The sequence below is a fragment of the Chiloscyllium plagiosum genome, unplaced genomic scaffold (assembly GCF_037043375.1).
Source record: "Chiloscyllium plagiosum isolate Xiang-an unplaced genomic scaffold, Cpla_swu_hap1 HiC_scaffold_38, whole genome shotgun sequence".
NCBI classification, from domain to species: domain Eukaryota; kingdom Metazoa; phylum Chordata; class Chondrichthyes; order Orectolobiformes; family Hemiscylliidae; genus Chiloscyllium; species Chiloscyllium plagiosum.
In genome coordinates this window covers 43,821,412-43,843,937 of record NW_028270176.1, presented here as the reverse complement: position 1 = coordinate 43,843,937, position 22,526 = coordinate 43,821,412, and the positions used below count along the sequence as shown (strand labels likewise).

The window sequence follows — 22,526 nt, the reverse complement described above, 5'->3', positions numbered from 1 at the left end:
GCTTCATCATTCACAGTGAATGGGGCAGTATCAAAGAGCACAGGGGGTGGGGGCTATTCAACCCATTGGGGCTGTACTCTCTCCCTCTGGAGATGCTGCAAATCTGTCCCAAGTCCACTCCCATGTGCCCATAGTCCCCCAAATCTTTCCTTAAAAAGTAAAATTCCAAGTCTGTTTCAGAATACCTGCTGAATCTGTGTCGTTCAGACTGTTCCAGATGCTCAGAACTTACTGAGTAAAGTAATGTTCACATTTTCACCTTGTATTACTTGTCAATTACTTGAAAGTAGTTACTAAAAAATGTGACAGTGTTAACAATTCCTCTCTCTCTCTCTCTCTGCAAATTCAAGACCTTGGAACCAAATCTGCACCAGATCGAAATCACTGCTTCACCCTTCTCAGCTGCAAGGATAATTATCTGTGCTTCAGCTTGCTCTCCACAAAATTGAGGAATGTATCTTAATTTATTAAGATCAAAGAAACAGACCTTTAGTCCAATTCGTCCGTGCCAACAAGGAATCCTAAACTAATGGATTCCCATTTACCATCTATTGGCCTGTATCCACCAAAACCCTTTCTATTCATGTACCCAATTGGAAGCTTTTTACATATTGTTATTTTATCAGCCTCCACTCCTTCATCTGGTAGCTCCTCCCATACACACACCACACTCAGCTTGAAAACGTTGCCACTTAGATCCCTTTTCAATCTTTGCCCTCTCAACTTAAACCCACGTGCTCTAGTTTTGGACCCACCTAACCTGAGGAAAAAGGACGCCAGCTGCTCACCTTATCCACGCTTGTGATTTTATAAATCTCCATGAAGTCACCTCTCAGTCTTTGACTCTCCACAGAAAATTGCCCCAGACTATTCAGCCTCTCCCTGTAGCCCAAATCTTCCAATCCTGGCAACGTTTTTGTAAATCTTGTCCAAACCTTTTCAAGTTTCACAACATCATTCCCAGAACAGGGAAATTCAAACTGAAAACGGAATTCCAGAAGTGGCTTAATCAACGTTCTGTCCAGCCACAGTATGACGTCCCAGCTTCTGTATTCAATGCATTGACCAATAACGGAGAGTGTTAATGGAGACCCATTTGCCAGCGGTTCACCCTTATCCCTCTAAAACCTTCCTCTTCATATACCCAATCAAATGCCTTTTAAATGCTGCAATTGTACTAGCCTCCACCCCTTCCTCTGGCAGTTCATTCCATACTTGCAATGCCCTCAACATGAATAAGATGCTCCTTAGATCCCTTTTAAATCTTTCCCCTCTCACCTTAAGCCTGTACCCTCCAGTTCTTGACTCAACGAACTTGGGAGAAAGTCCCTGACTGCTCACCTTATCCATGATTTTATAAGATCACCTCTCAGCCTCCAACTCTCCAGGGAAAATATTCCCAGCCTATTCAGACTTTCCCAATAGCTCAAAACGTCCAACCCTAGCAAAATTCATGCAAATGTTTTCTGAACCCTTTCAAGTTTCTCAACATTATTCCAAGAACAGGGAGATTGGAACTGAAAGCACAATTCCAGAAGGGCCTTAATCAGCGCCCTGTCCAGCCACAATATGACGTCACAACAGCTGCATTTAATGCATTGACCAATAATGGGGAGCGTACCAAAAGCTGCATTCACTCCCCTGCCTTCCTGTGACTCTGCTTTCAAGTAACTAGGAACCTGCACTCCAAGGTCTCTTTGTTCAGCAATGTTCCCCAGGACTTTACCATTAAGCGTTTCTGTCCTGCCCTGATTTGCCTTTCCAAAATACAACAGCTCACATTTATCTAAATTGAATCCGTCTGCCATTCCTTGCTCCAATGGCCCATCTGATCAAGATCCTGTTGTATTCTGAACTAACCTTCTTCACTGTCCACTACACCTCCATTTTTGATGTCTTCTGTAAACCTAATGACCATACCTCATATATTTACATCCAAGTCATTTATTTAAGGGCCCAATATCCATTCTTGCAGCACATTGCTGCTCACAGGCCTCCAGTCCGCAGAGCAATCCTCCATCATCCTCTGTCTCCAACCTTCAAGGTAGTTTTGTAATGGCTTGCTCTCCCTGCATGCCATGTTATCTAACCCTGCGAACCAGTCTGCTTTGTGGAACCTTGTTGAATGTCCATATAAACAACATTCACCGCCTGGATCAATCAATTTTCTTTGTCACTTCTATACACTCACTCAAGTTAGTGAGACACAATTGTGCATGTACAAAGCCACATTGACTGTCCCTGATCATTCCTTACCTTTCCAAATAGATGGATATCCTGTCCCTCAGAAACCCTTACAACAACTTGCCTGCCACTGACTTTAGGCTCACTGTTCTCTTGTTCCATGGTCTCTCCTTACCATCTTTTTAAAATAATGGCACCTCACCTGTCGCTATCAACGATACAAATACCTCAGGAGAGACCCAACAATCACTTCCCTAGATTTCCAGAAAGTTCCAGGATAGACCTGATCAGGTTCCAGGGCTTTATCCACCTTGATGCGATGTAAGACATCTAGTACCACCTCCTCTGTAACATGGACACTTTTCAAGTTATCACTGTTTATTTATCCAAACTCTCGAGCTTCCATATACTTCTCCAGTAAAAATGAAGTGAAATATTTGCATATCTTTCGCACCCCCTGTGGTTCCATAGACAGCCTTGTTGACCTTTAAGGGGTCCTCTTCTCTGGTCCAGTTAATCTTTTGTCTGTGATATATTTGTTTAATCTCTTTGGATTCTACTCCAGGACATCCCAGAAAGGCCTACTTCAAGGAGCGTAATTTTCCTCTGACTTGATCAACAATGCCCTCCAACACATACCCTCCACTTCCCGCACCTCCGCCTTTACCCCACCCCTCCATCCACAATAAAGAATATAACCCTGCGGTCTTCACCTTCCACCCCATTAATCTCCAGATACAGCGCATTAATATCTGTTATTTCTGCTACCTAAAGTCACTAGAGACATATTTCCCTCCCCAACCCTATCTGTGTTCCGCAGAGACCATTCACTCTGCACTTCCCATGTTCGGTCCACACCCTTGACCGTCCCTTGCCGTCATGGGAGATGTAAAACGTGTGGCCACACCTCCCACTGACCTCTGTCCAAGACAACAAAAGGATCTTTTCACATCAAGCAGAGATTTGCCTGCACATCCCAAAACCTCATATACAGCATCTGGACACTATGGGAAATTTAACATGGTTCATCCAACTAACCTACACATCTTTGGACTGTGGGAGGAACCTGGAACACCCGAAGGAAACCCTCACAAACACTGGGGAGAATGTGCCAACTTGAACACAGGCAGTCGCCTGAGGCTGGAATCAAACCCAGGTCCCTGGGGCTGAGTAAGCAGCGCTAACCACTGAGCCACAATGCTGTGGGATCTTTGGTGCTGATGCGCTGCCCCACTGATAACTCAGTCACTCACCCTGCCTCATTTCATAAGTGGCAGTGATGACGGAGTGAAATTATCGCTAGACAGTTAATCCAGAGAACCAGATAACATTCTGGGGACCGTGTTTGAATCCCATCATGGCAGATTTTGGAACGTGAATTCAATAAATATCTGGAAAAAATAATCTAGTGACGACAAGGAATCCATTGTCAATTGTTGGAAAAACCAATGTGGTTCACTCACGACCTTTAGGGAAGGAAAATGCCATCCTTACCTGGTCTGGTCTGCATGTGACTCCAGACCTATAGCAACGTGGTTGACTTAACTGCCCTCTGGGTAAACGCAGCAATAAATGCTGGCCGAGACTTTGACAGCCTCATCCTGTGAATGAATAAAGAAAACAGATCAGGTTTTGTTCCTTCTCTAGTAAGTACATTCTACAAACTGAATCTGAAATGTTCTCGTACACACTGAACAAATACCTTTCCATCCAAGCCCTTAACACTACAGCACTTCGAGGCCATGTTGGTAAAGTTAAAACCCCTTATCATTGCATCCATATTATTCTTACAGATAACTGAGGTCTCATTACAAAATTGTGTCTCAATTCCCCGCTGACTATTGGGAGAGAGTCTATAATACAATCCCAGTAAGATGGTCATCCCTTCCTTATTTCTCAGTACCAACCAAATAACTTGCCTGGAGGTACTCCCAGGAATATCCTCCCGAAGCCCAAGCATAATGTTATCCTAATCAAAAACACCTCTCTCCCTGCTCTGTTGCCCCCTTTCTATACTTGCTATAGCATCTATACCCTGGAACATTAAGCTGCCAATCCTATCCATCCCTGAGTGATGCCTCTGTAATTGCTGTAATATCCCAGTGCCATGTACAAAACCATACCCTGATCCCACCTGCCTGACCTGTCAGGTCTCTTGCACTGAAACAAATGCAGTGCAACTGGTCCGTCGCACCTCATTCTGTGACTTGCTCTTGCCTGCCTTGACAGTCTGACCGGTGAATACTACCAGCCTCAGCCTCACCTCTTTTCTCACTATCTCTTTAGGATTACCCCGACTCCCTCATTGGTTTAATGCCTCCGGAGTGGCACTAGCAAATCTCCCTGCTCGTCAGGACCCCATGCTTTCCCTTTCCTATGCCATTGATACCAATGTACAATGTCCTCCCACTGGTTATTTTCCCTTTTGAGAATATTCTTCTCCCTGTGTGAGACATCCTTGACACTGGCACCAGGGAGACACCACCCCATTCTGATGCCTCACTGTCAGCTGCAGAAATGGCAGACTGTATCCCTGACTAGAGAGTCCCCTGTCACCATCGATTGTGTGGAACTGGATATACCTCACATTATGTTAGAAGCCAGTCTCAGTACCAGTAACTTGACTGTCAGTGCTACATTCCCCTGAAAGTCTATTACCACCTACATTTTCCAAAACAGTATACTTGTCTGAGATGGGGATAGACACAGGAGACTCCTGCAGTACCGACCTACCCCTCCTAGCTTTCCTGGCGGTTACCCATCTACCTGACTGTATCTGCAGTATCCTGCATTTCTGACACTGCCACCTATCACACACCCCGGCTCCTGCCAATTCCTCACTGCCTTTAATTACTCCTCCACCAATCCATGCGATCCAATAGGATTTGCAATCACACTTCCTGCAGACAATCATCAGGATCATTGAAACTCTCCCTATCTCCCACATCCGACAGGAACAGCACGCCACTCTACAACAGGCCATCTCTCCGCCTTAACAATCTACAGACTAAGAGGAAGGCACAGTCTTACTGCTCGAAAAATACTGCCCGATAATAACTTAATACTTACGTTTCATATCTTTAACATTTAATCAAGAGACCATAAGACATTAAAAAGAAATCCTCACCTTACTCACTATTGTAGATTTAATTTTATAAAACCGACTAAGATTGATATTTGAAGAGACTGAAACTCACTAAGCTGATCCCCGGCTCGGAGTACTTGCAAGGGTGAGGTCTTTCTGAGGACAGCTGTGAAATGTCACTGTTTCTCTTCTCTGCCCACTCCATTTCCAGAGAGGTTTTTAACTTCGTAGCAATCAGCTCAGAGAGGTCACTGCTTGGTTTCATTCACAGGGGGTTGCCTTTACTGCCCAGACCAGTATTTATTGGCCACCTTTACTTGTCTTGGAGAAGGTGGTGGTTAACCGCCTCCCTGAAATGCTGCAGTCCATGTACACCACAGTGATATTTGGAAAACAATCCCCCTCTGGCCCCACAACCCTCCCTGTCTCTGTAATCACCCTCCGGCTTCAGAATTTACGTGTCCGTAGCAGAAGATTTTTATCTGGATTCATTTTTGTTTAATAAACCCCCCCAAAAAAGTGAAATATTTCGCTTCCAAACAAAATTCTGTTGATTGACCTTTTGGAGAGGCGGTGCAGTATTTTATCTCACATTGTACACGTAGAATGATGGAACTTTCATTTAAACATTGCTAAAAAGGGAGGCAATGGCTTACTGGTCTTCCTGCCAGACGACTGATATCCGAGGATTAGGGATAGAATCCCAACATGGCTGATGGCAGCATCGGAATTCAATACAATCTCGAATGAAAAGGCAAATGATGACCATGAAACTATTGTCGATTGTTAGAAAACCCATCTGGTTCACTAATGTCCTGTAGGGAAGGAAACTATCATCCCACCTGGTCTGGCGTACATGTGACTCCAGACCCACAGCAATGTGATTAACTCTCAACTGCCCTCAGGAAAAAACTGTTAACAAATACTCCGCAGGAACTGGCTGTTCCCATTGGGACCATGTGAATTTCTGAAAGGCCTGGAGTGAAACTGAGTTTCAGCTTCACCTTCCCCCGTCTCACCTCACTCTGTTTACACCCAACTCCAGAACACTCTCATTAAGCCAAGCAGCCCTCACAGTGCAGCCCTGTCATTTTCATTGTCTGCTCACACCTACACTGCCCTCAGCCTCCTGCACTGTTCCAATGCATCTCAATGGGAGCTCAGGGACAGCATCTCATCTTTCAATTCAGCCCTTTGTAACCCCAGAGAAAACATGAACCTCAGCAGTTTCTGAATGAACAGACAGTTGTCAGAAGCTGGAACATTCCACCTGAAAAGGTACTGGAATTTGAGTCCTAAAGGACTTTTAATGGGAAGTTTGCAAGTAATTGAAAATATGAAGTTTACAGGTTAACATCATGAAGTGGGTGATTGGGTCTAAATCTGAGAGTTCTTCCAAAGAGGCGAGGTGTAATTTGGATAAATCTGTGTTCCCTCTCAGGCCAAGATCTCCTTCCTCAGCTGCAAGGCCCAGAACAGACCACATACCCAAAGGGTGATCCAACCATGAATTTGTACATCTTTCTGCTTAACAAAACTATCGGAGATATTTTTCCCACAAACAGAACAGACAAACCTTTCTCCTTCCACAATTAAATGCCAATGATATTCAGATCCTGATGACTCCATTGACTGTAAAAACTTGCTTTTGAGATCCCAGCCTCAATTATTCTGGTTTATAGGAGAAAGTGAGGTCTGCAGATGCTGGGGATCAGAGCTGAAAATGTGTTGCTGGGAAAGCGCAGCAGGTCAGGCAGCATCCGGGGATCAGGAGAATCGACGTTTCGGGCATAAGCCCTTCTTCAGGAATGTACTGGTTGGTACGGCGGGAAAGGAAGAAGTGGAGGGCTTTGAGTCCTTTGTGATGGGGGATGGAGGTGTACAGGGACTGTATGTCCATGGTGACGATAAGACGTTGGGGACCGGGTGGGGAGTTCTTGGACTAAGGCGGACAGGACCGTGTCGAGGTATGCAGAGATGAGTTTGGTGGGGCAGGAGCAGGCTGAGACAATGGGTCGGCCGGGGCAGATAGGTTTGTGGATTTTGGGCAGGAGGTAGAAGCGGGACTATGAAGTTGGAGGCGGTGGATGGGCGATCCCCTGAGGTGATGAGGTTATGGATGGTCTGGGAGATAATGGTTTGGTGGTGGGGGTGGGGTCATGGTCAAGGGGGCAGTAGGAGGAGGTATCTGCGAGCTGGCGTTTGGCCTCAGCGGTGTAAAGATCGGTGTGCCAAACTACTACCGCGCCTCCCTTGTCTGCTGGTTTGATAGTGAGGTTGAGGTTGCAACGGAGGGAGTGGAGGGCTGCGCGTTCCGAGGGTGAGAGGTTGGAGTGGGTGAGAGGGGTGGGGGAGTTCAGTTGGCGGTTAATATCGTGGCGGCAGTTGGCTATGAAGAGGTCTAGGGCAGGTAGGAGGCCAGCACGGGGTGTCCAGATGGATGGGGTGTGTTGGAGGCGTGAGAAGGGGTCGTCAGAGGGTGGGCAAGAGTCTTGGTTAAAGACGTAGGTGCGGAGGCGAATTTTTCGATGTCACGCCGAGTGTTGAATTCATTAATCCGAGAGCGTAGGGGAATGAAGGTGAGGCCACTGCTGAGGACTGATCTTTCATCCTCAGAGAGGGGTAGGTCTGGAGGGATGGTGAAAACACGGCAGAGCTGGGTGCTCGGACATTGTGTGGGGCTGGAGCTGGGTGTGGGGGCGGGGTTAGGCCTGGGGGCGGGGACGGAGATCGGCGTGGGGGCGGAGTTAGGCCTGGGGGCGGGGACGGAGACCGGCGAAGGGGCGGGGTTAGACGTGGTGACGGATATAGGCGTGCGGGCGGGGTTCCCGAAGAAGGGCTTATGCCCGAAACGTCGATTCTCCTGATCACTGGATGCTGCCTGACCTGCTGCGCTGTTCCAGCAACACATTTTCAGCTCTATTCTGATTTAATATCCTATGAAATGAATTCACAAAACAAAACTCACAGTCAGTGCAGGAAGAACATAGACATACTTTTCTCTTGGTATGTGCTTGATGTGTCAATGCCTCTCTTGAAATCGTAAGCCACCACCACCCCCCACCCCCCCCCCCCCTACCAATCCCAGGAAGGGGACATGCAGATGCACCTCACTGTACCTTGCCTCCAATAAAAATGGCGGCAATATCCCAGGATCTTTCACCGCCTGAGGGCCGCAGCCATTTTCCCATCTGCTGCAAACGCGGGATTAAGAGTTTCTGATTCAGACTTACAAACCGCACAGAGTGTAATTAAAACTTCCCAGTCTAAAGTGACTCATTATCTCCCTGTCTCCAAGGCCACTCTCCCCTTCCCTGTTTGCGTCTCCCACATTCACCAATGGCCGAGTCACGTGGCACTGCATCGGCTGAGTTACCGGTGACGTGTCATCCCACTGGCCACACCCCTCATTCACTCCCATTGTTTGGATGACCAGCTGGTTCCACTTGGTCCACCAGTCCCACCATTCTTTCCTATTGGTCCGAAGCTGCCATCAATCAGCTGGACCCGATTGTGAGGTCAATAGTGGGATCCTCATCCTGTCTGAATCACACCCAGAAGGTGTATGGATGGTGTCAATCAGGAACAACAAGCAGAAGGTGCTGGGAAAGCTCCGCAGGTATGGCAGCATCTGGGAACAGAAATCTGTCCTGTGGCCTTTCCTCAGAACCGATGGGAGCTGGGAAAATTAGAATCTTGACAGTGTGGAAGCAGGCCATTCGGCACAAAAGTTCCACAGCGTCCCTCCAAAGGGTATCCCACCCAGACCAATTCCCCTACCCTAGTACTGTATATTTCTCCTGACTAATGCACCTAACCTACACATCCCTGAACCTTATTGGAAATTTAGCTTGGCCAATTCAACTAACCTGCAGATTTTTGTACTGCAGGAGATAGGGGTTAAATAGTAAATAATAGGCAGGGACAGAACCCAAAGAGAGACCAGAACATTTGGAAAGACAAAGGAGTGGATTACGATCTGGGTGGGGGGGGGGGGGGGGGTGCATTGCTGTTAATGGAGGGGACAGGAACCTGTGTCTGGCAGCATCTCAGTGGAGGTGGCGGAAATGGTGACTGTTGATCTATGTTCTGCTGCAAAAACAGACCCCGAGCTTCCAGCTGCCTGCCACTTTAACACACGAGCCTGTTCCCTGGCCAACATCTCTGTCTCATGCTTACTGCAGTGTTCCAGTGAGGCCAGAACATACCAAATGGCCCCGTATTTCGAGGACTGCAATTTCCCCTCCCATGTGGTCAACATCATCCACTATATCTCCTCCACTTCCCGCACCTCTGCCTTTGAAACACACACCTCCAACTGCAACAAGGATAGAACACCCCCCACCCTCAAGTCCTTACCTTCAACCCAGATACAACACATCATCCTCTGTCATTTCCACCAGCTACAATCAGACTGCACCACCAGATTCTTTAGGGGTTTGACAGAATAAATACTGATGTGTCTGAGGGTAAATACTGAGGGGGGAGGGGTAGTCTGAAACCAGATTCTGAGCCAGTCACAGAATCAAGGGTTCTGTTTCGGATTCATCAAGTTTAAGGCAACACAGACACGGGTAAGGGGTTTCAGTAGCAATGGAGCTGGGGTGAGGAGGAGACAAGCAACGTTTAAGAGATTGGAATTCCTGGTGTTTGGGATTGTGTAGATGTCTGATCAGAAGGTCAGCTTCGTGTCAGATATAACTGCAATACTGTGAAGAGTGTAGTTATGCTGCATAGTTCCCAGTGAGAGGGAGAGGCTCAGCAGTAAGGGAAAGGAATTTGTCAGGCAACGGGTTTAACCACTACAATGTTTCATTGGAGGAAACTGCACCTAATCGAGGAGTGGGAATGTGGTAAGCAGTTTGATAACTGAGTAACAGTGGAGTAATGGAGAGGGATGATGGGGAGGGAGAGCTGGGCATCGTCAATGTACATGTGAAACCCAACATGGTGCTGTCGCCTCCTGGCAGTCTGTATGTGAGAGACAGAAGGGAACAAGGACACCAAATGCAAGGAATTCAGAAAGGAAAGGGAGAGTGGAGATGGAGCAGGATTTTGGGAGAGAAGGACATAACCAGAAAAGACAGAACAAGGAACAATATCTGTGAATCGGTGAGGGGGACTGATGATGAGGAGGAGGAGGAGGAGGAAAGAAAGTTGGAAAGTTTTTAGTTTAGTGAAATTAGGGTAAAGGTCAAGATGAGCTCTGATAAGGCTTCACAAGAGATTGGAGGAAGATGTAAATTTAGGACAAAAAGCAGGAACACTACGTGAGGCAGTTTGACTCAGTGGGCTAGTGGGAGGGAGGGAAGCAGCAGATCGGATTATCTCAGTCTTAGTAACAGATAAACTCTTTGTGCTCCAAAGTCTTGTTGTTGGAGAAAAGGATGGAGGGGACAGGATGATGGACAGTGTTTCACAAAGGAACAAAACCTGGGTAAGTGATATTTAAAGTGAGTGAACAAACCTAATGTATTTAAATTTTATCCAAAATATTAAAACAAACGACTGAAGTCCTGGTTTGAATCCCATCTTGGCAGATGGTGGAATCTGAATTCAAGAAAAAATAACTGGAATTAGGAATCTCCTGATCTCCATGGAATCATTGTCAATGGCGTAAAAAAACCCTGCCAACCTGACAGTGGCCCAGTCAGCTACTCACTGTATTAATCACTGTAAAGTTTCAACACAGTTATGAAACTGGATGGACCATTCGGCATCTAAGAAGGCACCAGAAAATACAACCACAGAATCAGCCCTCTCGATGGTGCAATGTCTTCCAGACGAACATCTGGATTTTGGTGCCAAAATGTGCAGAGCTGTCTCACAGACCAATCAAGGAACAGCCTGACATACTCATACTCAACCCTTACAGACATTGACCAGACACCACCATCACCATCCCAAGATATTTAGATTGTGATGATGGAAAAGCGCAACAGGTCAGGCAGCATCCGAGGTGAAGGAGAATCGACGTTTCGAGCCTAAGCCCTTCATCAGCCTGACCTGCTGTGCTTTCCCAGCACCAGACTCTTGACTCTGATCTCCAGCATCTGCAGTCTTCACTTTCTCCTGAAATCTCTGGGTATATCCTGCCTCACCAGCAGGACAGACCAGGCAGAGGTCGTGGCACAGACAGGGAGGATTTGCCCTTGGAGTACTCAGCATTGACTCCGGACACCAGGAAATCTCATGGCTCCTGCTGATTACCACGTACCGTCCTCCCTTGGCTGATGGATCAGTTCTCCTTCATGTTGAACAACATTTCAAGGAAACACTGAGGAAGTAAAATGGTGTCAAACATACTCTGGGTACAGGATTTCAATGTCCACAATCGAGAATAACTCTGCAACAGAATTACTGACTGAGCTGGCCAGGTCCTGAAGGACATAGCTGCTCAACTGAGTCTGCAGCGGGTGGTGAGGGAACCAAGAGGGAAAAACATACTTGATCTCATTGTTATGAATTGACCAGCTTCAGATACATCTGTCCATGACAGTATCGGTCAGAGCGACCATCACACATTCATTTTGGAGACACAAGTCTTGGCTTAAAGTTGTGAAAAACCTCCATTGTCTTGAGTGGCCCTATCACCGTTATAAATGGGACAGACTTTGAAGAGATGTAGGATCTCAAACTGGGTATCTCTGAGGCACTGTGGGACATCAACAGCAGCAGAACTGTACTCCAACACACTCTGAAATCTCATGGGTTTGTAAGTCCGGCTCTCACCCATCACAATGGACAGTAAAGGAGGGCATGTCATGAGCAACACCAGGCATACGTAAAAATGAAGTGCCAATCTGGTGAAGCTATCAAACAGGACCATCTGTATTTCAAACAGCATCAGCAGCACGCAACAGAGCTAAACGATCCCACAACCAATGGAACAGATCGGAGCTCTGCAGTTCTGCCACACCCAGTTGTGAACGGTGATGGACAATTAAACAACTCACTGTAGGAAGCATCACAGATATCCCCACCCTTACTGATGGAGGAGGCTCACACATCCATGCACCAGGTAAGATGACAGCATTTGCAGCAATCTTCAGCCAGAAGTGCAAAGTGGAATGATCCATCTTAGCCTTCTCCAGCAGTTTCTAACATCACAGATGAGTTTTAAGCCAGTTCGGTTGAGTTTGAATAACATCAAGAAATGGTTAAGTAGTGCAAAGGCTACGAGACCTGCCAACATTCTGGCAATAACACTGATAGCTTGTGCTCCAGAACTTGCCACCCACCAAGTCACGTAACGCTCCAGCACTGGCATCTACCGACAATGTGAAACATTGCCCAGGCATGTTCAACACAAAAACTCAGGGCAATCCAACCCAGCCAATTTCCATCTATCAGTCCACACTCGATCAGCAGTAAAGTGATGGAAAATGTCATCAACAGGGCTATCAAACAGAGGCTGCTCAGCAACAGTCAGCTGAGCGACACTCATTTTAGGCTCCACCAGGGCCACTCAACTCCCGATAGTGTTACCGCCCTGATTCACAACCTGACAACCAGCTGAATCCCAGAGGTGAGGTGAGAGTGACAGCCCAGCCCCACTCCAAGATCACAATTTCTAGCTGATTTCACTCTTGTCTCAGCTTATACACTTTCATCCATATTGTGTTATTTCCAGACTTCATTATCCAAACATACTCCTGGCCAGCTTCCCACATTTAACCTCCCTGTGATCTCAAGAAAAACTAAATCTCTGCTGCCCAAGTACTCCCTCGTACCAAAACTTGTTGATCCATCAAAAGGCTCTATTCATAATCAACAACGTAGAGCCACAGCGATGTACAGCATAGAAACAGACCCTTCAATCCAACCCGTCCATGCCAACCAGATATCCAAACCCAATCTAGTCTCACCTGCCAGCATCCAGCCCACATCCCTCAATTTTAAATTCTCACCCTTGATTTAATTCCTGGTTGTGATCATCCCTAGCTCGCTGCTTCACACAACCTTTGAGACCTCGACCACCCATTCTGTTCGAGACTCCCAATGACCTGTTAATTCATTACTTCACCTGTGTGACTGCTTTTACAGTTGCCAAATCAACAAGGTCTGAAATTCGCAGCCAAAACCTCTCACGTCTGCTTTCCTCCTTTAAGACATTTCTCAAAACCTGCTTATTTGGCAATGCTTTTGGTCACCTGACCTAATATCACCATCTCTGGCCTTATGTTTAAAATTCTCAATAATATTTTTGTTGAATTATAAGCATGATAATAAAAATACAATCTGTTGTTGATTTGGACATTATCTTCAGATCTTTACTGTTGCTGTAATGAATACTCTGTAATGTCTCTTACCCAACCACATTGTAGGAGCACCTTCACCACACAAACTGCAGCTGTACAAGAAAGTCAAACATCACCCACTCCACAGGCAACAGGGCTTTGGCATTAATCACTGGTATCTGTGGAAGGAGAAACACAGTTGATGTTTCAGGAAGTGCAAAATGGATTACAGAGAATGAAAATGGTGCAGAATGAGATAGTCATAAATGGGAGGAAGATACACTTGCTAATTGGAAAAAGGAATTCTTGACTGTTAAAGATTTTCCAGAAAATATTGATAAGCAGCACATGGTCAGGGGCTGGGCGGCAGTGAAATATTAACTTACAAATATGTCTGTAAAAATAATAGCAAAACACCAAACAGACCAAAAGTACAACCATTGTTCGAATTTGAGGAAGCTAGATATTGACAAAGTGGTCATGAGGGAGCCCAGAGATGAAGCAGAGCAGTATAAGCTGTTATGTTCCCACAGTCATAGAGATGTATAGCACCGACACAGACCCTTCAGTCTAACTTTTCCTTGCCAAACACGTATCCGAACCTAGTCTATTCCCATTTGCCAGTACTTGTCCCATATCCCTATAAATGCTTCCTAATCATATCATGTGTCTATTTAGATGCCTTTATCATGTTTTAATTGTACTAACCTCCACCACTTCCTCTGGCAGCTCATTTCACCCACTGCATGAAAGAGTTGTCCTTTAGGCCCCTTTGAAATTTTCTCCGTTCACTCTAAAGCAATGCCCTCTCCATCTGGACACCACCACTCCAGGGAAACCACCTTGTTCATTTACTCTGTTCATGCCCCTCATGATTGTATAAACCTCCATAACATCACTACTCAGCCTATGGCATTCCAAGGAAAACAGCCCCAGCTTTTTATGCCTCACCCTACCGCTCAAATCCTCCAACCCTAACAACATCCTTGTAAGTCTTTTTTGAAACCTTTCAAGTTTCACAGCACCCTTCTGATAGGAAGCAGGCCAGAATTGCACACACTATTCCAAAAGTGGCCTAACGAATGTCCTGTACAGCAACATGACCTCCCACATCCTATACTCAATGCTCGAACCAATAAAGGAAAATATACTGAACACCTTCTTCATCATCCTATCTACCTGCAACTTGACTTGCAAGGACTATGAACCTGCAGTCAAGGTCTCTTTGTTCTGCAAACGTCTCCAGGGCCTTGCCATTCAGTGTATAAGTCCTGCCTGATTTGCTTTTCCAAACTAAATTAAAGCCCATCTGATCAATATCTCATTGTAATCTGAGGTAACCTTCTACATTATCCACAATACCTCCAGTTTTGTATGACCTGCAAACTCATTTACGATACCAAATCATTTAAATGTGTGACGAAACAAATCCAGAAATAAACATCCATTTCTCTGAGTTTGAATGTGCTGTGTGTAAATCCTGCCCAATGACTCTGTACCAGAGAAAGGCTGCACATGCGCTTGGCTGCACATTGCCCCCGACAAAGCTGGTGGCTCCGCACGTGTCCAGTGATTTTTTGCGCCAAATAAAAATGGAGGCGCGCACCCATGCCTGCAGCCACACTGAGGCCATTCCCCGTTTACTGAAAACAAGAAACTGGGACGTTCAAATTTGTGTTTTCCGATGTGCACATTTTGTTTGCAAAACCTCTCCGCTCACATAGAGTCTCTCTCACCTCCTGCGGTTCCACAGACAGCCTTGATTTCTGTGGGTACCTATTCTCTGCCTGGTTACTTGTTTGTCCTCAGTGTATTTGTACAATCACTTTGGATTGTCCTTAAACCTATTTCCTGAAGCTATATCATGTCCCCTTTTTGCTCTCATGGTTTACCTCGAGTATACTCCTACTGCCCCTATACTCCTCTAGGGATTCACACAGAAACAGCTCTCTGTACCTACCATATGCCTCCTTCATTTTCTTGACCAGGCCCTCAATTTCTTTCGATAGGCAGCGTTCTCTACCCCTACCAGCCTTGGCCTTAACAGGAACATACTGTCAGTGTACTCTTGTTGTCGCATGCCTATGGAGGCAATGGCAGATGAGGACAGAGGAGCAATCATTCCCAGTAAAGAGGTAATGTTGGGAAAGATAACAGCCTAAAGGTGAATGGGTCCCCTGGCCCTGATGGATTGCATCCCAGGGACTAAAGGAGATGGCGGGGGTGGTGGTGCTGGTGGGGGGGGGCGGGAGTGAATATCAAATAGACTCGTGATAATTCACTAAAATGTGTTGGATTCTGGGATGGCTTTGACAGACTGGAAGCTGCAAATGCGGTGCCACTATTTTCCAAAAAGGACCCGTTAGCTTAACTTCTGTAGTGGAGAAAATGCTTGAATCTCTCAAGGAAGTAGTGGTGAGATATCTGGGTAGAAATTGTCTCATTTACCAAACACAGCATGGATTCATGAAAGGCAGGTCACGTTTAAGGATTTACTGGAATTATTTGAAGATACGACGAGCACATTCGACAAGGCGGACTCCGTGGATGTGGTGTACCTGGATTTCCAGAAGGTATTCGACAAGTTGCCACACAAAAGGCTGCTGAATAAGGTAAAGATGCACAGCATTATGGGTAATATATCATCATTGATACAGGATCGGTTAACCAACAAAAAATAAAGAATGGGGATAAATGGATGTTTGGTTTAGTGTTGGCACTACAACTGTTTGCAATTTACACAAATGTTTTGGAGTTGAGGACCAAGTGTACGGTGTCAGAGTTCACATTTGATACAAAGATGAGATAGAGCAATGTCTGCAGAGGCCACTGTCAGTCTGCACAGGGAGACAGATAGGTTAAGTGAGTGGGTAAGGGTCTGACAGATGGAGTTCAATGTTGGAATATGTGAGGTCATCCACTTTGGTTGGACTAACAGCAAACTGGATGATGAAATGGTGAAAACATGCAGCAGGCTGCTGTGCAGAGGGAGTTGGGTGGACTTATGCATGAATCACAGGAAGTTGGTTTGCAGGTGCAGTAGGTAATTATGGCAGTGAAGGGAATATTGTCCTTCATTGCTAGAGGGATAGTTATGCTGCAGTTGTACAGGGTGCTGGTGAGACCACACCTGGAGTACTGTGTACAGGTTTGGTCCCCTTACATTAGCAAGGATGTACTGGCACTGGAGGGAGTACAGAGGAGATTCACTAGTTTGAGTCAGGAGTTGAGAGGATTGGTGTATGTGGAGAGATTGAGAAAACTGGTTCTATAGTCATTGTAATTTAAAAGAATGGCGGTTGGAGAGGAAACAATAAAATTCTGAAGGGAGTAGACAAGATAGAAGCAGGGAGGCTAAATCCACTGGGGGCGGGTCAAACTAGAGCATAACCTGAAAATAAGGGGGAGCAGATTTAGGACTGAGTTCAGGAGGAGCTTCTTCAGCTAAAGGGTTGCGAATCTGTGGAATTCCCTGCCGAGTGCAGCATTTGATGTTATCAACTTGAATGCCTTTTAGGCAAAATGTAGATTTGTGAACAGGAAAAGAATTAAGGGTTATGGTGAGAGAGCAGGAATGTGGAGGTGAGGCCGTAAAAAGCTCAGGCCTGATCTTATTGAATGGCAGAGCAGGCTTGAGGGGCCAGATGAAAGTTCTTGCCTTGTGCCAACAAAATTGGCCTTTGTCCAATTCAGAACCTTAACTTTTAGATCTGGTATATTATTTTCTGTAACTATTTTAAAACTAGTAGAATTATCAGAGAATTCCAAACAGTGTGGAAGCAGGTCATTCAGCCTATCACATTGATACTAACGCTGAGAGCCTCTTAACCTCCCCCTGTAACATTGCATTTCCCAGGGCCATCCAACCTACACATCCCTGAACAGCATGGGCAATTCAGCCTGGGTAATCCACCCAACCTGCACATCATTCAACACTGTGGGCAATTCAGCCTGGATAATCCACCCAACCTGCATATCCCTCAACACTGTGGGCAATTCAGCCTGGATAATCCAACCTACTCGACACATCTTTGGACTGTGAGTGGAAACCAGAGGACTCCGATGAGATCCATGGAGAAAACCCCAATAAGGTGATCATCCCTTTCTTATTTCCCAGTTCCACCTGAATATCCTCCCTAAGCAAAAACATAATGCTATCCCGAATCAAAAATGCCACTCCCCCTCCTCTAGTGTCCCTCTTTCTATTCTTCCTATAGCATCTATACCCTGGAACATTAAGCTGCCAGGCCTATCCATCCTTGAGTGATGTCTCTGTAATTGCTATAATATCCCAGTGCCATGTTCAAAACCATGCCCTGAGCTCATCTGCCTTCCCTGTCAGGCCTCATGTATTGAAGTAAATGCAGTGCAACTGCTCAGTCCGACTTCATTCTGTGCCTTGCCCTTGCCTGCCTTGACTATTTGACTTCTGAACTGTGCCAGCCTCAGACATACCTCTTTTCTCACTATCTTCTTGGGTTTACACCCACTCCCTCACTGGTTTATTGCCTCCCATTTATCACTAGAAAGACTCTCTGCCTACATATTAGACACCTTCCAATTCAAGTACAATCTTCAGACTCTTCTTATGCAGGTCAACTCTACTCCAGAGGAGATCACAATGATACAAAAAATGTGAATCCTTTTCCCCTGCACCAGCTCCTTAGCCACTCATTTAGCACCTCTTCCACTGTAATATGGACATTTTTCAAGATGTCACCATTTACTTCCCCACATTCTATACCTCCTATGTACTTCCTCATAGTAAACATGATGCAAAATACTTGTCTCCGTATCTCGCCCATCGCCTGCAGCTCCACACAATGGCTGCCTTGCTAATCTTTGAGGGTCACCTCTCAGTCTTTGACTCTCCAGGGAAATTACACCTAGCATATTCAGCCTCACCCTGTAGCCCACATCGTCCAACTCTAGCAAAGTCTTTGTAAATCTTGTGTAAACTCTTTCAAGATTCACAATATCCTTTCTAGAACAGGGAATTTCGAACTTGGAACAGAATTCCTGAAATGGCTTAATCAATGTCCTGTCCAGCCACAATTTGACGTACCAGCTTCTGTACTCAATGCATTGACCAATAGATATAAGCATACCAAACACCACCTTCATTAGTCTGCCTACCTTCAACTCTACTTTCAAGGAACAATGAACCTGCACTCCATGGCCTCTATGTTCAGCAACATTCCCAAGGACTTTATCATTAAGTGTATAAGTTCTGCCCTGACTTGCCTTTCCAAAATCCAACAGCTTACATTTGTCTAAATTGAACCCAGTCTGCCATTCCTTGCCCCAATGGCCCATCTGATCAAGATCCTGTTGCATTCTGAACTAACCTTCTTCATTGTCCACGACACCTCCAATTTTGGTGTCTTCTGTAAACCTACTGACCATATCTCATATGTTCACACCCAAGTCAATTATTTAAGGACCCAATATCCATTTCTGCAGCACACTGCTGCTCATAGGCCTCCAGTCCACAAAGCAACCCTCTTTCACCACCCTCTGCCTCCTACCTTCAAGCCAGTTTTGTATCCAAATGGCAAGTTCTCCCAACATTGCATGTTATCTAACCTTGCTAACCAGTCTGCTTTGTGGAACATCGTTCAGTGTCAATATGGACAACATCCACAGTCTACCTTCAAAAAAAACTCAATCAAGTTGGAGAGAGAGAATTTCCCACACACAAAGCCATGTTGACTATCCCGAATCATTCCTCATCTTTCCAAATACATGTAAATCCTGTCCCTCAGATTCCCTTCCAACAACTTGCCTGCCACTGACTTCAGGCTCACTGTTCTCTTGTTCCCTGGCCTTTGCTTACCACCTTTTTAAATAATAGCACATGTCTTCCAGCACCTCACCTGTCACCAATGACAATATAAATATCTCAGAGTGGAACTGCCATCATTTTCTTAGCTTTCCAGAAATGTCTGGGATACACCTTAACTGGTCCCAGGGATTTATCCACCTTGCTTAAGACATCCAGTACTACCTCCTCTGTAATATGACCAGGAGCTGGGCTGTAGTGGACAATTCATTTACAGAATGGTCTGTGAACGTAATCATAAAATACTAAACAGAGCAAAAATACACTCAGAGATTGAGGAAGCTAGATAATGAACAAGTGGACATCAAGGAGCTCACAGGCGAATCAGAGCAGTGTTCACTTTTATGATCCCACAGTCAGAGATGTCTAGCACCAAAACAGACTCTTCAATCCAACCCGTCTATGCCAACCAGATATTCTAACCTAATCTATTCCCATTTGCCAGCACTTGGCCGGCATCCCTCTGAACCCTTCCTATTTAAATCCCTTTGAAATGTTACAATTTTTGTTGCCTTTTAGGCTCCTGTTGAATTTTCCCCTCACACCCAAAACCTCTCTCCTCTAGTTCTGGGCTCCTCCACCCGAGGGGAAACACCTTGTCTACTTACGCGATCCATGCCCCTCACGATTATATTAACCTCTTCAGCATCACAGCTCAGCCTATGACACTGCAGGGAAAATGGCCCCAGCCTATTATGCATCTCCGTGCAACTCAAATCCTCCAACCCTGGCAACATCCTTAAAAATCAATTCGGAAACCTTTCAAGTTACAGTACCTCCTTCTGATAGGAGGGAGACCAGAATTGCACACAATATTCCAAAAGTGGCCTAACCAATGTCCTGTCCAGCTCCTTTACTCAACGCTCTGACCAATAAAGCGAAGCATACGAAATGCCTTCTTCACTACCCTATCCACTTGTGACTCTACTTTCAAGGAACTGTGAACCTGCATTCCAAGATATCATTGGTCAGCAAGACTCTCCAAGACCTTACAATTCAGTGTGTGAGTCTTGCTCTGATTTGCTTTTCTAAAATGCAGCACCTCACATTTATCTAAATTAAACCCTATCTGCCACTCCGCAGCCCATTGGCCCATCTGATCAATATACCATTGTATTCTGAGACAACCTTTATCACTGACCACAATAGCAACAATTTTGGTGTCACCTGCAAACTTACTAACTGTACCGCCTCTATTCATATCCAAATCATTTAAATGAATGACGAAACAAATCCAGAGAAAAAAAATCAATTTCTCTGGGTTTGAATGTGCTCTGTGTAAATCTTGCCCTATGACTCTCTGCCAGAGAAGGCTGCACAGACACCCCTCTGAAATTTGCCCCCTAAAAGCTGGCGGCCGCAAGTGTCCAGTGAATTGCTACCCCGAATAAAGATGGCGGCGCTTACTCGAGTCAATCGCGACATGAGGCATTTTTCCATTTACTGCAAAAAACGAGACTAAGTTTCAAATTTGTATTTTCCGATGTGCACCAAATGTTTGCAAAATCTCTCAGCTCATACCGACACATTTTCCCTCCCGCTTCCTGTTGTTTATTCCTTTCCTTACCAACAACTCTCCGCCCGCACATTCGCGCTGTTCGCGAGGATGATCACGTGGTGATACCAAGTCCCGCCCCTCACTCACTGATTGGTCGGAGGGCCAATTGCCCCTCCAGGTCCTCCAGCTCCGCCCCTGACATCAATCATCCGGGGACAAAAGAAGTTGCATCAAGACACTATTCAAAAGAGCCACATTACACTGCAGTACACTGGAACTGCAAAAAGAGGAAGAAGAACACCGATTCAATGTATTCGCCAAAAACGGATACCCGCGCAATTTCATCAACAGATGCCAAAGGGAAAGACAACGGAACGAGGACATGCCACAACCCAAAGGACGAGCCACACTACCATACATCAAGAGTATTTCCGAACTGACAGCCAGACTACTGCGACCACTAGGACTCATAACAGCGCACAAACCAACAGCCACTCTCAGACAACTCACCGGAACGAAGGACCCGATACCCAGCATGAGCACAACCAATGTAGTGTACGAAATCCCATGCAAGGACTGCACAAAACACTACATAGGACAAACAGGAAGACAGCTAACAATCCGCATCCATGAACACCAACTAGCCACGAAACAACACGACCAGCTTTCCTTAGTAGCCACATACGCAGATGACAAGCAACATGAATTCGACTGGGACAACACTACTATTATAGGACGAGCCAAACAGAGAACAGCCAGGGAATTGCTAGAGGCATGGCCCTCATCCACATATTCAATCAATAAGCACATCGATTTGAACCCAATACACCGACCACTGCAATGGACAGCTGGAAGTGACAACCGGAAGCGGCAGATTCAAACCACTACAAATGTCAGAGGAAACATCACAGAAGCGCTTCACAGGAGGCTCCCAAGCACTGAGGATGTCACCTAGACAGGGGACGAAACATCTGCAACACAAATTCCCAGCTTGGTGAACAGCAGCACAACAACGAGCACCCGAGCTACAAATCTTCTCACAAACTTTTCACACTCCTCCGCACACATTGTCCTGCTACTCATCTTAGTGTCATGCAAACTTTGACACCCTACATGTGGTCCCCAACTCCAAATCATCTGTATCAATCATAAATAATCGCAGTCCCAATACTGCTCCCTGAGGCACACTACTAGTCTCTGATTGCCAGCCAGAATAATACGCATTTATCCACACACTTTGCTTCCTGTTAGGCAACCAATCTACAATCCATGCTAATACTCTACCCCAATGCCATGCACCCTTATATTACGCAACGGCCTCTTGTTGAAGACCATTTGGAAATCCATGTACACCATATCCACTGGGTTCCCGTTGTCCACCTTGCTCGAACTGTTTTCATCGAATTCCAAAAGATTTGTCAAGCATGACCTCCATTTCATGAACCCTGTGTCTGTCCAATGGGTCATTTTTTATCGATTCCCTGCTATTTCGTCCTTGATAATAGACCCAAGCATCTTTCCCACTACAGAGAAAAAGCTAACTAGGGTATAATTCCCCATTTTGTGTCCACCTCCTTTTTGAAATAGTGGTGTCACTTTTTCTGCTTTCCAATCTGCTGGGACTGCCGCAATGTCCAGTAAATTTTGAAAAATTACTGTCAGTGCATTTGCTATTTC

General features: G+C 45.7%; 1 long non-coding RNA gene across 4 annotated transcripts in view; it reads right to left on the bottom strand.

Moving 5' to 3' along the window:
* The window catches only part of LOC122548171 (uncharacterized), a 32,407-nt gene extending 11,462 nt beyond the window's left edge, over window positions 1–20,945 (bottom strand). For 3 of the 4 annotated variants that reach the window (XR_015753612.1, XR_015753615.1, XR_015753614.1), the window contains exons 1-3: window positions 20,919–20,945; window positions 13,582–13,688; window positions 3,679–3,785 (exon numbers count right to left, since the gene is read on the bottom strand). This is a non-coding gene — a long non-coding RNA (uncharacterized LOC122548171). Of the gene's footprint in view, window positions 1–3,678; window positions 3,786–13,581; window positions 13,689–15,957; window positions 16,083–20,918 lie in introns of those variants that run through there. The other variant, XR_015753613.1, reaches the window with a different exon arrangement.
* Window positions 20,946–22,526: the final 1,581 nt, after the last annotated feature.